The 26522-nt window shown below is 40.1% G+C and overlaps 1 protein-coding gene across 4 annotated transcripts in view; it reads left to right on the forward strand.

Annotated features, from left to right (window-relative positions):
• Positions 1–11538: 11538 nt before the first annotated feature.
• The window catches only part of ZFHX4 (zinc finger homeobox 4), a 177369-nt gene continuing 162385 nt past the window's right edge, over positions 11539–26522 (forward strand). For 2 of the 4 annotated variants that reach the window (XM_030553300.1, XM_030553304.1), the window contains exon 1: positions 11539–11845. The gene's annotated coding sequence lies outside the window, so the exon portion shown is untranslated. Of the gene's footprint in view, positions 11846–13747; positions 13820–17559; positions 17634–26522 lie in introns of those variants that run through there. The other 2 variants (XM_030553301.1, XM_030553302.1) reach the window with 2 other exon arrangements.

Here is a 26522-nt window from a genome sequence, read left to right on the forward strand (position 1 = left end):
TATCCTTCCTGTTATAGATGAAAAAGGGACTCTAATGCCAAATTTTAAATATTCAGCATTAAACCTCATACAAATGTGATAATCTTAATTATTTTCACTAAAACAAAAATAATTATGCTTTTGTTATATATATATACACATATATACACACACACACAAACACACACACAATATGTGTGTGAGACAGAGGGAAAGAGATCCGATGTAGATGTAGATGTACATATTGGTTACAATAATTCTGGCATAAAAGTGGAACTAATGCTAGATGCGCAAAAGAAATGTGGAATTGGAATGTTAAATATTACAACATGGCAATACTAGCATTTATGTAGAAATATAGCATTTTGCTCTGTCAGTGGCTAACTCTGCAAAGAATACAGGGGTTGTTTTAAATAATTTCTAAACAGACTCTGTTATTTACAAAAAAAACCCACCCTCAAATGTTTTACTAGTTATTTTTGTTTGCCCACAATATATATTTTAGCATTATTTTTAATTTCATTCCCTCTTTGCACTGATGAATTTCAATTTAATCAGTTCACAGATATTTATTCTAACTTGGATGGAAAGTGTAACAAATTCATTACATATGTTCTAAAATTATTGCTCAACAGTTATATTGGTTGCTAAAGTACTTAGTTTTCTACAGGTAATCACTGTGAAGTCACCGTTTTAAAGGAGATGTAGTATAAAAACATGAAACGCATGTTTCCTGTGTTCATTATTACCACTGACACTAAAAATCCACTGAAAGGAAGATCTGATCCGCACTCTGTATTCTTATTATAAACATTTTAGATTTATAAGTTTGTTCTGGGAGGAAATATTAACAACATACCATATATGTGCTTTTTAAATTAAAGTTCTTATAAATAGAGCACTCTTATAAACAATGGTCTATTTTTAGATCTTTTTAAACTTATTTTATGCATTTGAACATATTTCAAACACACTTTGAATTAGTTTGTGCCCATTTTAAAATGACAATCCCCTACTATAATGTTCTCTCTGCAAACTGAGAAGACCAAAATATCAAGAAACCAATGACTAACTATAATGTGCACACTCTTATCTAAAGGAATGTACATACTTATTAAAAATAAACTATTAGCACTACACTATATCTAGAGTACCTGCACTGTATATAGAATCCCCAAAAGACACAGTACTGTGCTATGCCATACTTACATTTCAGCAGAAATTTATAATTCAGGTTTATAATATTCCATTATTTCCACTTTAAATTATATTGATTATACTGCTAAAACTCATTAAAAATTAGGATATGTATTTATAGAGAAATGAGGGAGTGTTACTCCAAAACAAGAATAATTTTTTTGAAAAAAAAAATCCTTCGTATATTTATACTTCTACAGTGATTGTGCTTCAATGCATCTTAATATATTAAAGTTTGCATGCAAAAAAGTATGTGTTTTAATTTTTTCCATGATGTTGGTGCACTTCAACAATTTTCCTTTTTCAAACTGCACACAACAAGACTTTGGTAGTGGGTTAAAATGAATACCTAAGATAAATGTAATCTACCTATCTGGTGGCATTTTCCCACAGGAAATGTTAAAACAATCCTCTGTATGGTCTTTATTTCAGTAAACTGAGTTCCCCTCAGGTGTGGATCTGGGAATATGCGCCAATTTTCCCTTTTGTAACATTTCTGCTTTCTTATAAATTGCAATCTTGTTTTAGACCCGTGTGGATTTACAACTGGCTTCTTTCTCTCTGACAATTTGGGGTCACTGTGACTGTAGGTGAGCAATAATTTCAGGGGTGATGGGGATATTGACAGCATTTAGTAATCTAAGTTCCTGGGCAAATATCTGTAAAACATACACTTCCAGGATGGGCTTGTACTTAATGAGGTTTCTGGGTGGTACTGTTTGCCTCATTTACAGAGTGTATTTTGTTTTAAACTGTCTTAAATATGAATTTCCATTTGTTTTTGTATGTATATTGAGAAATGTTTAAAGAAAAAGCTATCATTGCTCCCCGAGGAATTTTAGGAATCTAGTCCTTTTAATCAAAACAGCAAATTATGGATTACAAGCTCAATTCAAATATATATTATAATATGGAGTCATAGAGTTTATGGCCAGAAGAAACCACCAGATCATCTAGTCTGATCTCCTATATATCACAGGCCATTAACACCACCCAGCACCTACACACTAACTCCAACAAGCAAAATTAGATCAAAGTATTACAGCCCACAGGAGGCTAGACTATTATGTGCCACAGGGAGAGAATAAGAAGGACTGAAGCACACCAGTGCCCATAGCCCCCCCACAAAGTCAAGGAAATGACCAAATGAGATATACACAGCTAATCCAGGCAAGTGACACATACCTACATGCTGCAAAGGAAAGTGAAAAAAACACCAAAGTCACTGCCAATCTGATCTGGGGGGAAATTCCTTCCTCACCCCACCTATGGCAATTAGTTAAACTCTTGAGCATTCACTTTTAACAAATCCAAATTGTGTCAGACTGTGAGAAGATTTGAGAGTATCTTTTGTTTTGAGTACCTCATGTATCTCTGGAGAGGGTGAAGCCGGTTTACAGGAGTTTGTACCATAAGCAGTGCCTGCAAGTAGTCCATGGACTTGATCTAAAACTCCCATTGAAATCAATAGCTCCCATTAATTTCAACAGGAACTGGATCGAGTCCAATGTGACTACTCACCCAACTGATAATTTGTAGGATTGGACCCCTAGTATTTGCTTCATAAATGACATGGAGTCCAGGGGGGGGGGCAAACAAAACATAGCTCCAGCCATTCACAGAACAGCTAAAGTGCTCCTGTGAAATTTGGGTGCAGTTAATCAATTTTATTTCTTCCTCGGATATCTTAAAATGCTCTGCACTGTCAGAAAAGCCTAGGCCTATTCAACCTGCACTGTGGTGTATCTGAAAACTAGAATAGGCTCCAAACCTCAAAGATACTGGCACAGTTTGAAAGGTCTTGTATTCCAATACCGCTCTCTTCCAGAAGATACTGTACTTACAGAAAGCAAACCCTGAGGCATGTTACAGACAAGGTACATGGTACCCATTCAGGTCTGAGCAAGGAGCACACACATAGGCATGTGCCATAGAGACCAGCACTTGTGGTAGCTCTGTACCAGCACCTTAGTATCCAGGCTCCCCTGCCCAGAACCAGGCTGCTGTTGGGGGCAAAAAAAGAGAGGGCAAAAACAACCACTGGCTGCCTTTTCTGTCCCTTTCGGCGGTGGAGGGAGCACTGTTGCTCTGAAGGAGGCAAAGCTGCACAGAATTAACCACAGTGGTCATAAACCTTGGATCTGGGTCTGGAGTTTGTTTCTGCTGTTGGTGTTGAGGCCTCACACCTGATTGTGCCTGGATAGGGAATATTACACCAACTTCTCTACCAACCTGGGGCTTCAAAGCCCCCCTTGAACTATTTATTCCTCCCTGCCCCCTAGAGGAGCAGGGGCTAATGGGGGAGTCCAAGAGTGTGGTGAGAAAGAGGACAGTCCCCTGCCAGCTGCATTTGCTTCCTCCAGTACCTGTGCGCGGGGGCCGCAGCAGCTGCCGCCTCCGCCCATCCCCGCCCCTCCGTGAGTGTGCTGCTGCTGCTGCTGCTGACAGGCTCGCCAGTGATTTGCTAGGCTTGCCGAGGTTGCCATAGTGTTGACTCTTTGGTTCCTGCGAAACTGCCCAATGGCTGGAGGATTGGGATTAAAGCGGGAAGAGGCAGCCACCGCCTCATCTTCAGCAGCTGGAGCCAGCAGCCGCTGGAGCAGGAGGCTCATCAGGACAGCAGGCAACGCACACAGAGCCAGCGGCCTGGGCAGGGGTGGGAGAGTATCCGCAAATAATGTACAGTAGTAGGAAGAGTGGGGGGAGTAATGAATTCCATCAGAGGGCTGGAAAGGAAGCATTTCTCAGAGATCTGCCACATTAAACATTGCCCACACGAAAGACGTTATTTAACAAGGAGGGGAAAGGCAATGGGGACGCGATAAGAGAAAATAGATAATGACACGTAATCCAAACCATACGCTGGAAACCAAGTTACTTCGCAGAACAAGAGTTACACGCTCAACTTTTTTTTAGAAGCTGGAGTTGAAAGACAGGGAGAGCAACTTGTTAAGGAGAGAAATACTTCTCTAGGAACTGAGTAAATAAAATAGCTGAGGAGGAACAGTGGTGGGAGGGGCAGACAAGGGCGCATATTCTTATATACAAACCCTAAAGGAAATTGTAAACTAGGAAAGGAAGCGGGAGGGCTACTTCTGTTGTAAATTAGAAGGTAAATGGAGGCTAGCGCGGAGAAAGGGGAAAGTAAAACTATTCAAAATCTAGAACAGAAGCACCGGTGAAATTTACCCAGTGTTTAAAAGCCCCAGAGGGAGGAGAGCGTATTGTCATTTGGTGGCACTCATCTCCTCTGGTGTGAAGGTATGAAAGGGGAAATGGGTGCAGATAAATGTTAATACAGCACAAGTCTGGAGGAGACCCAGTCCAAAATAAGTTGACGATTTAGCAGATAAAAACAGGTATGAAAAGTGACTGGAAGAAAATATGAAGGCAGAACATAGGCGAGCAGAAAGTTGATAAAAGATTAAGAGCATCGGAGGAGGAGGATCCAAATGGGGAGGAAAATAAAAGAACTTATTGGATAGAAGGAGGAAACAGCCACAGCAGAGAGGGGAAGAGAGAATGAGCGTGAGGCAGAAGAAAGGGAGAGATTGAGGAAAGTAAGGACTGGAGGAGGAGAGCGAATGGTGGGAGAGGGTGAAAAAAAGAATGAAGGAAATAGCGAAAAACTGGAAGGGGAGAGTGAAGGAGGGACAGAGGGAGGGAAGTGGGGAAAGAAGGGAGGAGATAATGCGAAGTCCCCAAGACTAGAGAAGGTGAAGCAGTGAGTGGGAGAGAGCTCAGTCTGAGGTTTAGGTTAGATTTCCAGAGCTCATCGACCAGCCCGCTGGAGTCACTATTCAGCCCGAGTCCCAAACACACGCCTCACTAACTACTTTACAGCCACTTTCATTGATTTTCTTTATCAAATAAACATAATACTCGTTACAGTGACACTTCCTCTTGACGCAGTCAGAATGCCACCGGCTCTGATTGCTGCGTTTCTCCGGACTGCAGTTTTCTCCTCTAACTAAATTGTGTTATTTCACATAAATGGTCAAATATCTTATTGCTTGCAGAATATTTCGCTAATCTGGAAAGTACACTATTGACTAGGTAAATCATTTAGATTGTAAAATACTGGTCTCCGCCCCCGCCCCCCCCAGGTCCGCCGCAAATCTGGAGTGCAACAGCAAATTTGTTCCTTCAGTTTCAGCAGTGGCTAGTATATTTGCATATTTATTTTTGCTAATAAGTGGTAACTTGATTGAAAGGGCAACGTTTGCAGCGAACGCTGTCTCTTGGATATTATAGAAAAATTAACGCAACTTTAGCAGTTGCACCTAAACTGTCAATCTGTCTAAACGCTTCAGTTTTAAAACTCAATTTCATTAAAAAATGTATTTTCCCCTAAAAGTAGCTCCCTTCGAGAGCTGTGTTTGAACTAGGTTCTTCCATATATGTCAAAGGGCTGTTGAATTATTCATTATTATAATTACTATCATCATTGTCATTATCCCTTTCCATGTGGAAATAATTTTATTATCGTAATTTGATACCTGAAGAATTTCCTGTTAGTCGTTTGATAATCATTTTTTCTACTGAAAAGAAAAGTTTTGTTTATAAATGAGAGAGAAATATTTTAAATGCTTTTATGTTTGCTATAGATTTCCGTTTATCTAATCGATCGGAATGCCAATAAATCGATTAAAGGTTTAGTGTTTTACAAACAACCATTTTGTGCTTTTTGATTTTACGTTCAGAAGGATTTTAATAAAGCTAGTGCTTTCTCTGAACATGTGTTCACCCAAAACCTAATATTCCATCATTTTTTATTATTTACAATTGCAATTTAAAGTGCCTCTAATGAGAAGAATAAACACAAATAAAAGAAGGAACTATTCTGTTAAAATTACTCGTGCCAGTCGTCAATATAGTTAGGGAAAGCCCTTAAAAATCATGGTGAATTATAGGAAATCATACAGTGATTGCGGAATATTAAATTAAATTTAGATAAATCCGCACTGAAGGAGGCAGCACCCAATCCTGAATTTATTTCCCATTTTCTATAACAGCATCACTGCGCTCCTCTCTTTGCAATGACAATGTGCCAAATCTAGGCATTTTGAAAACATTTTCCATATGCTTTAACTGGAGACTGATAGACAAAGAAGAAAAGAAGATGGTCTTTTTTCTCTTGAGGTATATTTCCTTTAACTCTTTCTCCAAGCTTTTCAGATCTTCATCATTTTAAAACAGAAGTTTGAGACTCAGTAGACATTTTGTTTTTTGTTTTTTTTTACATTTTCCCCCTTAACGCGTAATCAATTCCTGAATTTTGGAGTTTCAGTTACGCTTTAATGCAGGACTATAGAACTATCCTTTCCGTACCTTGACGGACAAGATTTTTTGGGAGAAAGCATTGATTCACTTAGCTTTCGCTTGCTGGTTTTTGTAATTAGAGATGGTTTTAATTATACTTTTTTGTAAGTCAGATCAGATGTGCGGCTTGCTTGCTAGAAGGATTTTTTCTTTTAACGGTGCTTTTAATTTATGTGTAGATTTTTTTTGCGGACAGCACAGAGGTGGTGGCTTTTATTTAGCTGTAAAATCCACACGTTTGCTTTGAAAACTTGGCTCCTTGGGCGAAAATAACTTTTCCTGGTTGCTTTATAATCTGTTGATCGCAGAGGTAGTTTAGCATATTGTCTACACAACAAAGATTCCTGTTTTATTGGCAATGAGGAGTGTTGGACTTAGGTTTAAATATTTCATAACTTTGTTGTATATACAACAAGATCGGTAGTTGTATTGGCTTTTTCTTTCTTTTATTATTTCTTTCTACCGGAATCCTTTTATTTTTGAATTCCCTCTTTTTTATATATATTTCTCACTTGGATGTATCACTGCTGGAAATAGGCTCTTGGGCTTTCGTGACCTGCGGGGGGGGGGGGGTTGGTAAGCGGTCGTTTTCCTTGATTTGCATAAGAGCTACTGAGGTGTCGGTGAAGTTGGTGAACTGCTTTTGTTTAGGGCTAGTCCTGACTATTTTTGTTTATAAACACTGGGGTGGTTGCCGGGAGGGGAGGGAGGTCAGAGCACTGTCAAAGCGCTGACCTCTGAAAGCCCAGAGGGCGCCTGGCTCCTTCACCCTCTCCTGTCTCTCTCCCTCTCCCTTTTCCTTTCCAATCCCATCCAAGGCCAGAAGCTCAGGTTCAGGGCATTTAATCCCCGCGAGCTTTCCAAGAAAGGAGCTGGAAAAGGGCCGTTAAGGCTCCGGAGGAAACGCCAACAACTGCCTGAGATCTGGGTGGCTTTTACTGTAATGTCCCGGTGCGAGTTTTTGTGCAGCTCCAGCCAAAATAACAACAGCAACAACAACACAAGGCCAATCAACTGTACTATTTAGCACACAAAAGCTTATCGAGATGCCTGTCCTGTTTGGATATGATTATTTGTAGGTCACTGCTTAAAGATGCACTTTCAATAGCAGAAGGTAGTTCTCCATTCTAGGATTTGGGAAGTGGGCGGGGGAGACAGAATTTTAAGGCATTATGTTCATGTTGTTCTATTTCTTTTTCGAACCGAACTGTAACTTTCTAATAACTTTTTTTTCGGTGCATTCTGGAATGTGTTTGGTTTGTGTTTTGTAAATTACCACTAGATTTGTGTACATAATACCTGCAACATAATAATACTTAATAAGCCAGTGTCAACTTCATCTCCCCAAAATGGTCCGAGAGATTGCCATCAGGTTTAAACGTGTTTTGAAATGAAGTTGCTGAGTTAAACCAAAAATGTTAGTTAACACACTGTCTTTGTCAAATAGCCCCCGGGAGGAGAAAAGACAACAGACAAGGAAAGGAGGTGGGGCTGGGGATCTGAAAGTGTCTGTTGCTCAGATAAAGGGTCTGTAACCCTGAAATCTTGTAATACCTCGTTTCAAACTGAGTTCATCTATAGACTTAGGGAACACTGTCAAAAGACAAGCATCCTCTTTCCCTTGAGCTGGGGGCCATTTCTTAGGGAATTATGTCGGGTTGTTAAGTAGGGGAGCGGCTGTAGTTATGTATCGCCTCATGCCCTTGTGTGTCCGCGGTACAGATTTGGGGAATGAAATGAGCCTAGCAAAGAGACTTGGTGTCAAAGTGTATCCGTTGGGTTTGCACTTCGTTGAGGAATAAAGCATGGTCAGTGCTCGTTCCTGGCCCCCTCCAGACCCTCCTCACCCGGTCCAATAAGTTCCTGTGGGGGCTGAGGCTGGGGCGGGGTGGGGCAACACTTAGAGGGCGACAGATTTTTCCTCTTTGAAATGTAACGTCACTATCAGAGCTTTTGTGGTTTCAACATAAGGCTTGAAACAACAACAACCCTACAACAACCCAAAATGTATAACGGTGCCTCGAGGAGCGGTTTGGGGGAGGGGGTCCGCAGAGACCAGAGAAGAAGAGCTGAGAGGTTAGGCAGGAGCCTTCGGGGGCGATCAGCTGAGTGAGTGGGAGCGAGAGGGAGGAGAGAGAGGGAGCCTTGCAGCCGGGACCAAGCAGCTGGGGAGCCCGCTTGAAGCAGCAGCAGCAGCCGGCCAGTCCCCGGGTCCTTCTAGCTGCTGCTCGCCTGCCTTCCTTCCTCCCCCTGACAACACCGAGCTTCGCTCTTATCACATCCCACAAACCTGCTGCTGCTGCCTTTCGGAATTAACCTTCTTCGATTTTTCCTAGCTACGTGGCGATCCCCGGGTTTCTTCTAAACTGTTAACATCCCGTAGTGATTCCCGTCCCCCCCGCACCTTCCCGTAAGCTACTATTTTTAGGAAAAGAGAGAGCGAGAGAGGAGCTATCAAACGTTAGAAAGGACAGTAAACAGTGGCGGAAGAAAGCCTGAAAATGTGGACTCTCCTCTCACAATTCCTGCCTGCATTCCCCCTCTTTGTTCCCTGAGCTGTGACTCAAGAACACTAGAAAGAGCTGTAGCCCACTCCAAGAAGAGATAAAGGGAAAAAATCTGCAACAAAAAAGAATGACTTGACTGATCTGACGTTTGGTGTTTTGACATTAATGACATTAATGATATTGATGTTTCACCAGAAAAAAAGCACTAGGAATAAAGGGGGGGAGGGGACTTCAAAACTAAATTATCTCCCTTTCCTTATTCTTCTATGACATTAAGTATACGTGTTTCTTCACTTGAATTTGAAAGAGATGTATTGTTCTCAGGTGTTTCTTCATCTTGCTGTATTTAATTGTCTCCAGTCTTAGGAAATGTTTTACCATCCTTCAGACATACACTTGAATGGACAATGCATCGTTCTAGTTCAGAGTCCCGTTTCGTCTATAATTTAAGCCTAAAAGTCCTCTTTCCATCATATCACGTCAATCTGTTCCTGTAAATGGTTTTCAGAGATTTCATTTTCACCCTTTGTTTGCATCTCTGTTTTTTCTCTGTAAACACCGATCGCTGTTTCCTTCATACACTCAGTCACAGGCAGCTTTGCTTTCCGAGATCTACATGCATATACATACGTTTGCACATATGGTTTCCTTTAATTGATGAGCTGATGTAATCCTGAGGTAAGGTTTGCAAAGGAATAAAGTTCTTTCCGAGAACGCGAAAGTGCCCCTGTCTTCTCTTTAAGTTCGAGTCCTGGAGGTTTTCCTGAAGTTTGAAGCAGGGTTTCTCTGGATTTAGGTAGTTTTGTTTCTCTCCTCGTTATAGTGGCAGTTCCCGATGTTTTGGATAACAGTATAAAGATAACTGTACGTCCATGCTGGTGATTTCCTCCCTCCCTCCCGCCCATTTTCTCCCCAAACTATCAGGACCTTCGCTATGACCTTAAACATCTGCTTTCAGCAACTTACTTCCCTGACACTGGCCTGTGCCTGCTCTTTTAGGGCAGCCCTGATTCAGCATCAGGTGGGGATTTTCCTGTTAGTGTTAGTTCCAGGATGTGCAAAATGTTCCCCTAGAATGGAAAGGTTTCGGGCCCAGAAAGGTGCATATTTATATCTTCTGGTTTTGTGGGGATTGGGATAAACCTTTCTGTTGGTATTTGGCGTTTAAGGCCTAAAACGAGGTTTTGACATGTATCACCAACTTCAAAGGCATGTCAGCTCTAAGGTTATGGTTCACCTGCGCAAGGTCCTTGGTATTGTAAATATCCGATGTATTTAACTGTTACTTTGTGATCTTTTTCTGGTATACCCATTTCTGGAATAGCGTTATTAAAAATCTGCACGTGTTCCTGCGGTGTATTCGGAGACTCTTTGAAAAGTCATTTTTTTTTTATCTTCGGTAGGGGATATTTTGAAGTATGTCTATTCCTAGTTTTTGTTAATTATCTTTTAATGAAAGTGTCACTCATATTCACATCTGTACTATTAGGTTTGGATAATTAGGTTTTCAAATTAGAAACAATCTCCTTAAATCCCATACAAGACAATATTTGTAGTAGATTCCCACTTATATTTGTACGTTTTCCTCTATTTTTCATCATGATAGATTTTTTTTCAAGAATGGAAGATGCCTGATAAAATAACTTAGATGAAAAAATATTAATAAATATCAATATTTGTCGTAAAGTTGGTTCATGGTATGTGCTATGCTACATGTATAGTACACAAAGATATTCTTTCCCTAGACTAGTCTTTACTTCGTTTTCTTAACGCTGTTTAGTGTTGATATTTTATAATTCTTTTGCCATTGTTTTTTATCTTGCTGATTTCCTTAACCAGTTACATCGTGGATACCAAATATAGTGTGTGTGTGTATATGTGTGTGTGTAAAACTTTCTCTGTGTGTTTAAATAAATGCGTCTCTGTATCTATATAAGTAGATATTTCCCATCTTAGACCCGCTATCTTTCTTCTTACGGTGGCATTCTACATTCATTATCCCATTCCAGGCATATTTCTTCCTAAATCCCTATTTAAGAAAACAAAAACAAAACCCCCCTCACTGGTGGAATAATTAATTTGCACTCATTTCTTTTAAATTCCCAAGCAGCTGAAAGAGCAAGACTTCTCTCCCCACCTTCTCTCTCTTTTTTTTAATTTTCCCCTGCCATCTACTTTGTGTGTATGGATGTATGTGTCTGTGTTACTAATGAAGTTTGCAGACTTGTGTTTGTGTCCATAAGCTCCTTTCCTGCTGCCCGTTCTTCTCTGGGCTGGTTGTGTGGTTCATGCAGCCCCTACGAGCCCCCAGCAGCCGCGGCAGCTCCTGCTTCTCTAAGTCCGGGGCTGCGCGTCATTTGCAGTCTGGAGAATGTTGATCACCTCACTAATTACACCTCTCTCTCTCTCTCTCCTCTCCTCTCCCTCGCTCTCTCTCGCTCATTCCCAGAGTGCATATCGGGAATAGACACACAAAGACATGCGCACTCAACTTAATCAGCCATTTTTTTAAACAGGGCTAAAACGATAATAATTAGCAGAATAAAGACATATCGGATTTTCATTTCCTTTCCTCCTTTTCCCAACCCCTTCACAACCAAACAGCGAGACCGCGGTCGGCACATGCTTTAACAACTCCCGGACCCCAAAGGACTGCTCTATGCCCCCCACTTCTTGCTCAATAATTTTTATTTCCACCCAATAAAGTTGGAGGATTATTTTTTTTTATTTTTTTTAATGAACCTTCTCTCGTTTACTTGGATGTGATCAGCTGTTAAGTAAATAAAGCAAAACAAAAAAAGAGGCGAAGATCCAGTAGGAACTGCGAGGGGAAATGGAAAGTAAGTTTTTTCTTTAACTTTTATTGAGTAGTTTGTGTTAAATTTAGGTCGAGTATCGATTATCTTTCCAGGCTGATCTTGCACAATCTTTGATATTTCGCTCTCGCTCGCTCGCTCTCTCTCCCTCTCTCTGCCTCTTTCTCTCTCCCTCACATACACACACACTCACATCCCCAGATCCCATGTATCTCTCCCTCTCTCGCCCCCCTTTTTTTCTGCCTCTTTCCCCATTTTTAGGTACAATATTTGCTCTCATTTGGGGGAGAAGGGGCTGCTTTCTCTTTCTCTCGCTCTCTTTTTATTTTTTATTTTGGGGGGTGACATTTTTCGGGCTCTAACTTTTGGATTAAGTGGAGGATTCTACACGTTTTTCCAGAAGAGGCTTTTCTCCCCCCCCCTTTCCTCCCCATTTTGCATTTTTAGGGAGCTGGAAAAAAAAACTGTCATATTAGGAAAGATGTTACCGCTGCCAGAAGTCATCATCTGCCAGTACCCCCCGCCCTTTGCCCCTTCACCTTCTTTTCACAGCTTGATCCCCACAAAAGTTTGAGGTGTATTTTTGGGGGGGGGGCAGATTCCTCGTTTGTCCCCCCAACTTTCGCATTTTAGGCGGCTAGATCCCAGCAGGACGGAGGGGACCCGGACTGTGTGTGTGCGTGCGGGTGCTGTTGGGGTGTGGGGGGTACTGTGTTCGCAGGTAGGTTTCGAGGCAGCAGCAGCAGAAGCTGTGAGCTCCTGTCTCTAGCAGCAGGAAGAGGCAGAGCCCGTTAGCAGCGTGCTTTGCCTGTGTGTCAGTTTCCAGAGAGCTGCTGGCTAGAGGGATGTGCTGACGGACGTTGTCTGGAGCAGGCGGGCTGCCGGAGCAGCTCGCCAGTAGCTAGAGGCATCGCTGCTATTGGGCTTTGGGGCTGGCTTAAGCGCCCCCCGCCCCGCCAAGGCTTTACGGGGAAATCGGTATGTTTTGAACCCCAGGAAGATGCTGTAAAACACAAATCGTGATAACGCAGCACAGCCCCTGCTCTGGCTCCCTGTGCCGGGGATCAAGTGCATCCCTGCCGACCGAGCGGCTAATGGCAGCCGCGTCCCTGCTTCCCCCTTCCGCCTTAAATGAAATTCCCTGTAAAAATGGTAATAAACTTTCCCCCCAGCCGATGCCAACTTACGGCCGCTCCCCTCCACTCCTCCCCTCTTTCATCCCCCCCAGCAGCAGCAGCGGCAAACGCACGGGTTGGTATTTCTTTTGTTACCTGCGAGGCGGGCGGCCGGGGGTCTCTCATCGGCTGCTTGGGGCACTGGGTCCAGCCGAGAGAGGAGGCACATCAGTCGGGTTCAGCCTGTTTCACCTCAACGCCGTCCCGAGGAGGCTTTAGCTCCTATTCAGTAACACACCCTCCTCCTCCTCCTCTTCCTCCTTAGGTACCAAGGCACAGATCGCAAGCAGAACACCCCCTCCCCACAAAAAAAAAAAAAAAAAAAAAAAAAAAGCCCAACCAAAAGACAACTTGCCAGGCTGAAGATGGTGGATCTACACTGTCAGACACAAGCAGGTTCACCCAGGAAGTCTGACCATCCCGTTTTCTGACAGTTGCATTTCCTCTGCTCCATTTCGCTCTCCTGTTTTTGTTTTTTTTAAAACCCTGTTCCATTTTTAATCAAGGATCATGTAGTTGGCAAAAGGAGAGAGGGAGAGAAACAGGAAGACAGAGAGAGGGCTGTTGTTTTGTTTGTTTTTTAATTGTGTTCCCCTGGATTTTCAGTGGCTTGATCCCTAGGAGCGGTGGTGGAGTGGTTAAGGATCATATGTAGTATTATATTTTTAGTTTGGTGGTGGATGGATGGAAGAGGTAGTGAGCAGCCTTTGCAGCCCTGCCTGTTGTTGGTTAGATTGAGGCAGAGACTTGGCTGCGATTGGGACACGACTGTGACATGGGCATCGATCGCTTCCATTGAGAGCAATGCAAAAACACAGCCTGGGTATGTAACACTCTCAGTGCCATCAACACTTGTTTTACTTTATATTTACTGGCAAACCTGACAGAACAAGGCGAGTGCTTTTCTTTTAAAGAAGGAATACAAACAATTGGATGGGAAGGTGCTCAAAGAAGATTGTTAAAATAAACTGGGGGGGGGGAAGCCTTAATCATTATTACTCCACTTTCTGTTCAACTGACTGTATTTAAGGAGTTTCTTTCTCTTCTGCTGTGGGGGATCCTACTAAACGGAATGAAATAATAATAACAATGAAAAAACACCCCCAAACAATCAACCTTGAGGGAATATCTGATAGTTTTCAAGGTTTGTGGTTTCAATCGGCAGGAAGGCATACAAAAATAAAAGATGGCTAGCCAGCTGTTTTAACCTTTTGCACCTGGCTTCAGTGCTGGGCTCATCAGGATTATTCAGTTATTCATGCTATCTGTGCTTGAATATTTATAGTATGTGATCTAGAGATCCACACACTGCACTGTGGCATCTATCATCTGGTCACTGGCTTTTGGACTTCTTTAACATAAACATGTATTAAATAGTTTTCATTTTTAATATAATGAACATATAGGGTCAATGAAATATAGGGGGAAAGTTGTAAATCTGCAAAAGTGAAACCTTCCCAAGGAACAAAGAAAGGTCAGGTAAACCATCTGTGTAAGTCACAGTAGTAGTACCTGCTATTGGTTTAAGCAGGGATACTGGCTTCTTATTCTCTAAAATGAAGCTTATCAGTTAGACCAAGTTAAAACTAGAGGAAACCTTTGCAGATAACATATGGCATGACGTGCATCTTCAGAATAAGGGCAGATTTTTGTTCTTTGATTTTTTTATTAGTTTGGGTTCATTTTTAAAAGATGTTGTACCAGCAAAGAACATATAAAGGGGGATGAGAAAATCACTGTTTAATATTGCAGAATTTACTGCTTCCGTTCTGACCATGAGCCTAAATTTACACAATGAAATTTGATTATCTCTAATAACAATATTAGATCCTGCACTGGATGGATGAGAATTGAGGTGGTTTTGTTGATTGCAAGGGTTTAATGTTGCATTTCAGAATCTGATGTGGTTTAGCCTCCCTTCCATTAACTGGAAAACCCCTGAGGTTTTACAATTATTTCTTAAAGATAATACATTTAAGATTGCATTGGTAGGCTGAAGAAAAGTCATAAAGGCAAGAAGGGAAGCCCTTAATAACTCTTGAGATTCAGACATGTTCAGCAGTTAGATTGGCTCTGACTTCACCAAGGGTCGACAATGTGTCATTTCCATGAAGCCAAATTGCCCTCTGCCTATATGATATTAATGTGCAAATCAATATTTCAGGGATTAAATTTCCCTTCTTCATTTTTTATGGTTTCTACCTCAATAAGTCTCAAGTCTATTAGAAGAGGCTGGATGATTTAAAATCTTTCACTGCAGAATGACTTGTCGTAGCCTTGTTTCACAGACCGTTTTGGGATTTTCGTTATAAAAGACCAAAGGCATTCCAAAGAAGTTGATAGTCAATGTAGGGACATGCTCAGTATTGTAAAGCCCTTGTTCGATTAAGAGCTAAAAAGGTATTGAAAATATAATATATATGTTTATATAATATATATACAGTCTATTGCTTTAAAAATATTATGCTAATCACCTATTGATTTATTTCAAAATCAATTGAAGCTCCTTTCTTATTAGTGATTTGTTCAGCATTCTTCAGCTTTGTTGTTAATTTTTTTAACCATCATGCATGAATTAATCTGCTGTGAAAATGTGTTTAGGGTTTTGGTTTAAAAATATTTAAAAACAGACATTTTTGCCTTTTTAATCTAAGTGGTGTGAACAGTCTAGTATAGTTAAAAGAACCAGGGCTGTTTTTTCTGTATTTAGGGTTCAGCATTGTTTTAATGAAGCAAAGGAGCCTTTTACAAATATTTTATGATTTCTAAATAGATGTTTATCAGCAACATTTATTAAGAATGTCCTTTTGAATATTCACGATCAGTTAAAAATTAAAATGGAGATATCCGATCTGGAAGGAAACAATACTTGACAGAAAATCTAGGTCAAAATATGAGGTTGTGACTTTATCACATAATCTTGGGAAGGCCCTACTGTCTATCATTTGGTGTTGTTTTATAGTCTTAGACCATCTGGACCAAGTTCCGCACAGCTGCATGAATTTCATATGTGATAGAACATTTTTTCCATTCAGTGTGAAATGTTCCTTCCTAAAAACGTACACCAGACTCGCTTAATTTAGTCTGCTAAAAGAAATGCACATGAAAAAGGACAAAAGGCTCTTTAATCTCTGCAAGCTGTTTGTTTTTCTTCAAGATTCCTGTCTATTTGAGTTTGAAAAGTCATGTTTATTGAGGAGATGATTCTGAGGTGTGACATTAAAATAATATATGATTTTTGTGCTAGTTTCTGCTCTTCTAGTTAATTTGCACAACTACTTTTTATGCCTGTCAAAACAGAGAGTTAATCTATTCTTATTTACAATTAATCTCAATAAAATTTATCTTAACTATGCCTTAGTCAGTGGCTTAAAATATCTAATTATATTCAATTAACTGCTGTCATAGTAATTAACATTGCTTAATTGCCTCTGCATATATTTATGTAAAGCTCATTAGTTACTGCTTGCTCTTTTTTTCCTTTGCTCACTTCCATTTTTGTTGCTGTCAGAGCACTGACATCAAACCCTCTCTAGGTTTTGACAGTTCTGATCTATAAGGATCTGACTATGCCAGTGAGGACAAATGATTTTGTAACATTTTATTTGGGTAAATATTAATGTTTTCATATGCAAAGAGATACTAGTGCTGGGCTTTAAAATGCCTCTAGCTTCCCCCTCCCTACCCCAGCTCAGACAAAAATATTTTCTAGCGTTGTTGATAGAAATATGAGAAGCCAGGTTAAGCTTTGTGTTTATAAATGAAGAGCCTTTCTGCATCTGCCTTGAGGCTGTACCCACAAGGCAGAGCTTTCCTGCTCCAAAATCATTCAAAGGGTTAAAGACTTGGCCAGGGTTCAAACTGAAAAGCGCCCAGGGAAAGTGCATGTGAATATGTACAAGTTTCATGTAATTAGTGCTTAATTATATTAACATATGCAAATTGTCAATTTAGGAGCTTGTTGAGCTGGCAAAGATCAGCCAGGCACAATTGCTGTATTGTTCTGAAACAATAATGGATCTCAAGTTGGATTGTGGAAACACATAACTAGCTATCTAATTTAACTCATACCATGGTGAAATTTCATTAGTCTCCATGGAGACTGGTTTAATTGTGCTGACTAATGTTCTGGGCTGCAGAATGTCCTAAAAAGAAAGCGTTGTTTGCCTAATCCACCTTACAATGACACTTGTTTGTACATGTTTCCCTTGTGTGAGAATTTGCATATGCAAATAAATAGTTTCTCTGCATCATTTGTCATGGCTGTTCATTACCCATGAAGAGGACATTGTTACTAGGCTGTTACTGAGACTCCCAAGACAGGATAGTGTCAACCAGTCCAGCCACATTCTTTCATAATTTGTTTCTGATTAATAGACCAGAGTGAGGCTCATTCTATTCAGGCCTCTCTGCAAAGGGAAGGTCAGTTCTGTCACTGAAAAGAGTTTCCGCAGCAACTGAAGTTTTTCTCTCCCTCCCCTTTCCTCTTTTTCTTTAGCTAACATAATCATAGTTAAAATAATGTATTCTTGCTCTAAGGAATACCTCCACTAATAATCTCTAGTTTCCTAAAGCAAAAGAGAGGAAAATAAAGGAGATTCTGGTATTGGAATATTAATCCTGTTTTTGACAGAAAGGTAAACTGATATAATTGCTTTTCAGTCGAAGGAATGGGGGTTTATACAAGTGTGAAAGCATCGGAAAAGGATTAGCATTTTTTTGCATAATGAAAAGCTCTGTTGAATAGGGCACTGAATGGTTGACTGAATGACTAAGATGAAAGGAAGATGAAAATGCAGGCTTTTCTTTCTTTATGCCTATGCTCAGCTCTCTCTAAAGTTATGTTTGTCCAAGACTTTAGAAAACAAGCAGAAGCTCAGATTTCAGCAACTTTATAAGATGCCCTGAGTTTCCATCATCATGTGAAGTAATATGTATGATAATAGTGCAGCTAGAGGATGATAAACACAGGTTTGTATGTAGAAGAGTTCCAGGAACATGACAGGCTAACCAAATATTGACTATTGGGTATCAAGGATTCTCAGCACTTTGCCTAGAGGGTGGGGGTGGGAGTTGGGGAGTTATTCTAAAAGTTTCCAATGGAAATTATGCACCAGTACAGAATAATAGTCTAATCAAGTTTGTTATTCATGCAAACAGCATTTAGTTAATACCTGTTTTAAGTAATTAACTTTTTCTCTCTGGAAAAAGTTATGAATTCTGACTTTAAGTGGTTAAGTGGTTTATAAGGCTTTATGGGGAAAAATACTTTCCTATTCAGTGCTTAACATGGAAAAATCTAATTTAAATAGAAATTAGTATATGCACATCATGAAGAGTATTTTGGCACAATTTTATCAATATATTTTAACTTTTAAAAACACTTACAGTAGGTTCCCATATCACTAAAGGCCTGACCCTACTCTCATCAAAGTTACAGATTAAAGTCAATGCAGGTTTTAAGGGAGTAGAATCAGGCCTTATGTTAGGGCTGTAACTGGTTAGCTATTGACAATGTGATCGGTGCTCATAGTTATATTCTCTCAACAGTAATTAGTGCAGCTAAAATATCTTAAGTGTTGAGATAGTTTTGAAAGTGGGAATTGGTTCTTTTTGTACATATGTAAATTGATTGCAGTGTAGTTGATTATTTATGTATATGCTTTTAAATAATTATTTATTTAGTGGCACTATAGAAAAGTGTTGGTAGACTCTACCATATGTTATCTTTGTTTGTTTGCTCTTGTTAGTTTGCGGAACTTGCATTTGTACATGCTTGCCAGTTCGAAGCTGTACTTGACTGGATAATATTTAAACGACTAGATTCACATTTAAGAATTCAGAAGTAAAAGTGAATGAATGAAGTAAGGTTGCCAATTCAATATGGAATTATTTGCAGCCAGAAGTGTTTGATCTTAATTAGATCACAAAGATTCCTTACTTTTTAGATTAAATTTAAGAAATTCTATATGGTTTTGGAAACTTTTATTGCTAACTTTATGAAATTCCTTAAAACCTCTGTTAAATGAAGAAGAAATCTACATAAAGGATGTTCTTTCAAATTGAGATGGGCTTATTGATGTATGTCCATAAGAAAATTGTGTTAATTTAAAAAATAAATTCATTTGTATTTTAAAATATTGTTAACCGAGCACCATGTGTTGTAACTGGCAATTTTCCAGCCACTGTAGAATTGGATAACACATGGATTAATGGTAACTTATGTGATGTCTGGTTTCTTACTGAATGGGTAGAAAACCAGAGTATTTCAGATACTTTCTAAAATCCAGAAATCTCAGTAAAATGCAAAGTAGCATATGTTTATGTGAACAGCTGGATAGGTGTGAGAAACAGAGAGACACATTTCTTGGTAACTGTTCTAGGTTCATCACTGGTAAAACAATATTCGTTATGGTATTCATATTTGTTGATAAGATTCAGAATCAATCCTACAGTCCTTACTCAGGCAAAACTCCTCCCTTCTTTTGCTCGAGTAAAGTCTTCAGGATTTGGTCTTTAACATGGGTGTTCTGTAGTTCCTTCCTTGTTTAATAGTTACACTTCAGTGCTGCTATACCAGCACTCTTACTTATAATTCCTGTTTTTCCAAGGTTCACAATGTGGCTAGAAAAGTTTGCACCAAGCTGGAATTTAAAATGCAAGGTCCTGTCTATAACAGACTTTTTCTTTTTAAACAATATTTTTAAGGAATGGTTTAACCAAGTTTTATGAGTGAAATAAAAGCTGACTGTGTTAAGACACTCTTTTTATATGTTCACATTACTCAAAACCACCTTTGAGTTTAAAAAATTTAAAAAGTGATTTGTCTATAATATAGTTTATTTGCTTTTGGTATTTTTGAGATGACTTTTAAACCCATCTAGAAATTAGGATTTTTTTTGCAAGCAGATTTAGCACGTTTGTGGCTGTCAAACTGACCTGATAGGCTGTACCAGCTCCTAAGTAGGTGTTTTAGTCTTTTAGGTCGATAGTTCACCAACTAAAGACTATATGTACAAGGTAGACCATGGGATTTCTGAAAACACACATTTACCACATAGACTATAATGGGTTTGCAGTGCAAGTAATACACATACTATGCTATGGACACATATCTAAGGATGTATTTAAATAGGCAAATGCTCTGTCTTTAAAAAAAGACATACAAAGTGTCTGTGTTGACTGAAGCCTCACTCATCTGAAATAGACAAAAATGAAGTGTCTGATTCTCCTTCCTTACACCAATGTAAATCAGGAATAGTTCAACTGAAGTCACTGCAATTACATTGGTGTAAAACACTGGTGTGCAAATGATGTAAATGAGAGGCGAATCAGGCCCATAATCTCCAGTCAAAAATACTCATGTTAAATCCTGTATAAAAGATGTTGTCTTTTTGCAAAGAAGTTTTAGTAGAACATTTTCTGTGTCTGAAGAAGTAAAACATAAGGTGAATGCTCCAGCTGAGATTTTATGGAGGGGCTGGTGGTGGCTGATTCTTCTCTGCAACCAGGTAATAGAATCATAGAACCATAGACTTTAAGGTCAGAAGGCACCGTTATGATCATCTAGTCTGACCTCCTGCACAATGCAGGTCACAGAATCTCACCCACCCACTCCTGTACCAAATCTGTGTCTGAGCCATTGAAGTTCTTAAATCATGATTTAAAGACTTCAAGATGCAGAGAACCTTCCAGCAAGTGACCCATGCTCCACGTTGCAGAGGAAGGCGGAAAACCCCAGAGTTGTGAATCTGGAAGCAAAGGTTGTTGAAGGCCTGCTCCTCCCAGTTTGACACTGAGACTTCCTCATAGAGCATCTCCCCTAAACAGAGGTCACTTGTAACTAGCAACTCCCCATAATATGACATATTGGTGAAATAAATGGGTTTACTCTAGATTTACATTTGCTATAGATTTACAGATAAGAATCTTCTCCAATTAAAGAAAACAAGAGCACACTTCCTCCCACCTACCACTTGGAGAGAGAAGCTTCCATACTGTGAGACAGCAAAGGCCCCAAAGCAACTTTCCCAAGAAGACAAGAAGGCTCCTCAAGCTTCCCAAGTTTCATACAAAGGTCTCCACACGGAGCAAAGTTCACTATGTGAGGCGCCATAGCCAGACCATTACAAAGTGCATTTTCTCCCTATTTCAAGCACATTGGTCCTTAACTCCTGCTTTCAGATGCTAAGGGTCCCCATGAAAAGCAGCTCTTTATAGAGTACCACCCTCATGTTCTTCACCGTTCTCCTCACCCTCTGTGTAATGGGAAAATGTTTGTTTATTTAACAGGAAGAGAAAAATAGATTTTGTTCTCAATTTGTAAGATTGAGAGTATAAATAAGAAAATGCCTTAGCATTTATAAAATAAAGTTAATGACTGACATTTATATAGCAAATGTCACCCCCAAATCCCTTAAACTATTATAAACTGATTACAAGAAACCACTTCCTCCATCACTGGGATGCAGCCGTCTCTAGGGTGGAAAGTGTCACACAGTACACAAACAGCAGCCCACAACTATGCCACACAATGACTCGGGAAAGAAAGTTAAGAATGTTTTATCCCACAAAAACAACTAGATCATTGTAGTTAGACAAAATGTAATTTTCCAACTGGTAATCAGTTAGTGCATCAGGGCAAACATTCCAGCTCTGGTGGAAAGTGTCACTGGATATTTGATAGTCACAGGTGGTCAGGGCCTTGGATTTATATCTCTTCTGAAAGAGGGATCCTCCAGCATTGCAGTAGCTTCTAGTTTGGAATTAGGGCCTGATCCAGAGCCAGTGAAGTCACTGTGAGTAGAGACTCACAGTGACTTCTGTGGGCTTTTGGATCGGGCCTTTAGAGAGAGAAATGCCATTTACAAAATCATCAACAGCACTGTTTTCTTTGGAAATCTCCATGCTGACTGGGCTCAGCTGGGGTTAGCTTATGAGATCACAGCCCAAGGTGGTATGGTTGCAACTTCTCTTGAATAGGTGGAGGAGCACCAAGATAAAAAGGAGTCTAAATGTCATTTTATAAATAGCTGTGACTGAGAGCATAACAATGGCTTGGCTATTATAGAGTAGATTGAATCTCATTGGAGGTGACACGTCCAAAATAAAGGACAAGAAATTAAAAATTGTGGGTTTAATTGCATGTTGAAACCCTGTCCCTTAAACAACCAGTTGTTCCTATGTATAACAGCATGGGTCTGGTATATGAGGGCATTATTGTTAGATGTGCTGTAATACTTATGTCCTAGTTGAAATGGCAGGAGTTAATGATAATGTGTTCAGAGTGGAGTTTTTGGGCTCAAACTCTGAATTTACTATCTTACGTCCATTTGTTTCACAACCTAAAGGTTATTTAAAAATAGTTTTCTAAGGATGTTTGAATTTATCTAAACAAATTTAATAGCAGGAATTTGTAAATATTTCTTATTTTACTTCTTGCCATACAAACACAGTGTGTTAGTTCTCAGTATTTGACAGGATTTTAACAATTGGAAAAATATATTAGGAACCTTTTAGGTTTGTTTAAATATATGTAATTTAAACAAATGTGGAACTGTTTAATGGTTTGAGAATTATTTAGGCTGACCTGTGTAATAATATTTTTATTAGCTGTAATTGGTTTTCTAGGGAGAAAAGGGTGTTTTTAAAGTTGTGTGTTAACATGCAGGCTTGGTATTGAAATGGGACAGTCCCTGAATGTACATTTCTAAGAAGGTGGGACAACAGTTACCTAAAAGGTGAAGACTTGAGAAAAAATGGGGAGAGTCATTTCTTTCCTGAAATGAAGCAGGGTGCAGATTAGGAACCATTAAGATTTGCCAGGAGTTGCTGGTCATAGAAGCCTGTTTAAGTGCTCACTGTCAACAAGGAAATCATGGGCAGCACTTAAAGTGGCTCACCTCTGATTTATTCATAAACCTCACACGAGCACTTGGCTTTGTTCTTGTGCTGGTAAGGGGGAACTGATGCCAATAAGAACAGGAATAAAGAGCTTCTTGCATGGTCCAAAAGTGAACAGCACTTTACCTCAAAGCATGACCTCCATTCCCAAGATCTGTTGTGTTACAGTTGACTCTGTCTAGATGTGTGTGTATTCTCAGATGAATTGCTAGAAGAGGTTACAACAAATATATACTTTGTAAACCCTGTAGCTGTAACAAGAACTATGTAACTGGAACTTAGATTCTAACTTGAGGAAGACTGCAGTATTAATACTGAATTGAAATATTTCCTCTTCATACAGTATTTAGTGTTAGTGTTGTTACTGAAAGTTAGAAAACTGATTCAAGTGAAAAATCTTATTTGTACACCATTATACTCTTTAAGAGATTCATTTGAAAATGCATGTTGGTGGTACAGAAAAATATGTAAAGTAGTTTTGAGACAAAGAAATTGGCTTACTTATTTATTAGTCATGTTTGATTGCTGTTGGTTTATTTATGTCTCTCTAAAAATGGCAAGTAGTGCTAGCAGTGCACCATGGGGGAAGGGACCTTTTGAAGACGGTCAACTGGCATGTTTGCACTAGGGCAGAGGTTGAGTACAGTTTCTTAAATCCCCAGAGAAACATTTAGTTAATGCTAGCCTTTTTCTGATCCTGTCTGAGTCTGGTTTGCTTTTTGCTTTTAATGACGTTTATGTGTTGTTACTTTAGGGTTCAGATTTTTTTAAATTTACTTGCATTTTCATAACAAATTAAACAAAAGGAGTCATATTGGAAGATAGTGATGAGAGCTAATGATATGTCTTTAGATAAAGCAGTCCTCGTGTGCAATCTGATCACAGCCATCAGCTCATTTGTCATGGCTGAAGTGAAAATGTCAGGACCAATGAGTGTATGAGTGCTGAAGGGGGCGAAAGGGCTTTTGGAGACACTTTTGTGCTGGGAGTGGGCCATAGTTTAGATTCAGCTCTAGGGAAATACTGGGATTAGCCAACTCTGTGCACAAATCCCTAGCATAACAGAATTAGTTGGGAAAATGAGGTTTGTTAGGGAAAAAATTTCTACAGAATTGCTCTAGGCTGCAGCCCAATAACTATGCAAAACAGTGAGGCTTTTTATTAAAATAATTTTAGTGATGTGAATTTACACACATTCCAGCACAAGCCATAATTGGTAGGCAACATTACAACAGAGCCCATTTTAATGTATTTTATGAGTGTGTCTAATTTTATACAGTTATCATAGTATTAAAATAAATGTGACCTTAAAAATCAGAACTAAAGTTTTTTCAAAACTGACAAGCAAATCAGATTTTAATTTTTTAACATTGATGTAAAAATTATAGAAGAAAATACAGTAGAACTAAATGTAGCTCATTGAAATACCAGCCAGTGCTGATGAAATCTTATAGAAGATAGGGCTAGAAGGGACTACAAGGATCACCTAGTCTAACTCCCTGCCAAGATGTAGGATTGTTGCATTGTTTAGTTCAGACAAAAAATAAGATGCTCAAACTCCCCACAGTAGCATTTCCTCACTCTGAAAGTTTAATTCATACCACAGATAATTGGCATGCTGGATCAGAACCGAGGTCTGTTAGTATCCTGTCTCTGACAGTGGCGAGTGCCAGATGCTTTAGAGGAAGGTGCAAGAAACCCAGTAGTCGGATGTGAGATAATTTGCTGAACATACCAGGTCTCATCCTGGCCTCTGATAGATAGAGATTGGCTTAAACCCTGAAGAGGTGAGGTTTGGGGCTGGGAATGGATGACAGGAGATGGACCTCTTGATGATTACCTGTTCTGTTCATTCCCTCTGGGGCACCTGGCATTGGACACTGCCAGAAGACAGAATACTGGGCTAGATGGACCTTTGATCTGACCAACTGTGGCCGTTCTTATGTAATATCCCTTTCAAAAGTTTTGTTAACATTAGTATGATAACTCTGGATATTCTTGTTATCCATATAAATGTCCAGTCCCTTTTTGACTCTTGTTCAGTTTTTGGCCTCAGTGATGTCCTGTGGTTATAAGTTCCACATATCCAGCATTGTATAAAGAAGAATTTCCTTCTATCAGTTTTGAATTTGACATCTTTTAATTTAACGGTCTGTCCCCCGGTTCTTGTATTACTACAATCCCTTTTTCCATACTGGGACCTCCTCCCTTTTAATGTATGGGAAAGACAAGGGTGGCTGTGGCCTTCTGTCATCTGTTTACAATCACCAGGTTGAGAACACCTTAACAGAAATGAGGCTTTCACTTGCCAGGCCCATCCAGCTGTTGCCAAGATAGGGAGGTGGGTCAGATGATCATGTTCCTGCATCTTTGTGGGCAGGTAGGAGCCAGCCATCTTCCTTTTATCTCTGAATTGGCTAGTGGGCAGAGTATGCTCAGGAATTGTCCGAGTGTTAGGTATGTTCAAAAACCAGTCCTCCTGGCTTGTTTCTGGGTGCCTCAGGCAAAGCATGGAGGTGGCTGGCCTGAAGAGAGTGTTTGCCCCTTCTCCTAGCATTTCACCAGTCTTGGAAAGCAGTTGTGAGGCCTTGGTTGTGTCTTCACTTCAGGGGACTCAGGATTCTTGCTGATTTGCACAGGATTTAGCAGACTTCCAATTTAGGGTTGAGAGAAAATTTTTCCTGGGGTCAACAGTACAGGCTAGATGTTAGTGATATACTGCTACTGAACTTGGTGGTGGCTGCCATCAGATCACCCTATCACCGGTGGGTGAGTACTTTTCACAAAGTCAAACTTTTCAGTCAGTATCTGACCTATCATTCCTTGTCCTCAAAGGAAACCTGCACAACAACTTCAAAAGATGAGCTTGTGAACTTAAATTCATAACTCTGCTAGATGCTAAAAAATCATGGTGTCAACAGAGACACTGGTTTTATGGCTCATTACAATGATTTTACTCCTGGGGGAATTGTGCATCACTGCACATATGCAGAATTCCTATGCCAGCCAGATGTTTTTTTTCTCAGCAGAAAATCCATTGAATGCCAATGCCAATGCCAAGAAGTGCTGCAGTTACACCTTTCACCCAGCAGGGGCCACTGTGGCACCAGAACAGAGAGCAGCTGCTCCCAGGCGGAAGCAGCAAGCTACAGATAGGGAAGAGAAGAGGCTGAGTTCCTCGCAGCACCCTGTCCTGGGCCAGCCTGTCAGGAGGTCAGGAGGCATGGGATATGTGGGGGATAGACAACATGGGGCTGCTGGGGGGGAGGCACAGACTGGGGTTCAGCAGGGCTAGTGGGGGGGACAGACTGGGGTAGGGGCTGAATGAGAGTGGGGGTGCAAGGACACATGGGGACAAGAGGGAGGGGCTGACTAAGGGGGTGCAGGGAAATTGGGAAGGGGGTGCAGGGACACATGGGTATGGGGGGCACAGGAACACATTGGGACAGGGGCAGATGAGCCTGACTGAATGAGAGAGGCTAAGGGTCAGCCAGGATCAGTATGGAAAGGCCCCCTAGGAAACCTCCTCCCTCAAAGAAATAAACTGTTACATGCTTTTCCCACCCACACTCAACAACCCTCCAAGTTCATACACAAGCTCCTTCCCAGCAATTACTTCCCTC

This window comes from Gopherus evgoodei, chromosome 2 (genome assembly GCF_007399415.2).
Source record: "Gopherus evgoodei ecotype Sinaloan lineage chromosome 2, rGopEvg1_v1.p, whole genome shotgun sequence".
Lineage (NCBI taxonomy): Eukaryota > Metazoa > Chordata > Testudines > Testudinidae > Gopherus > Gopherus evgoodei.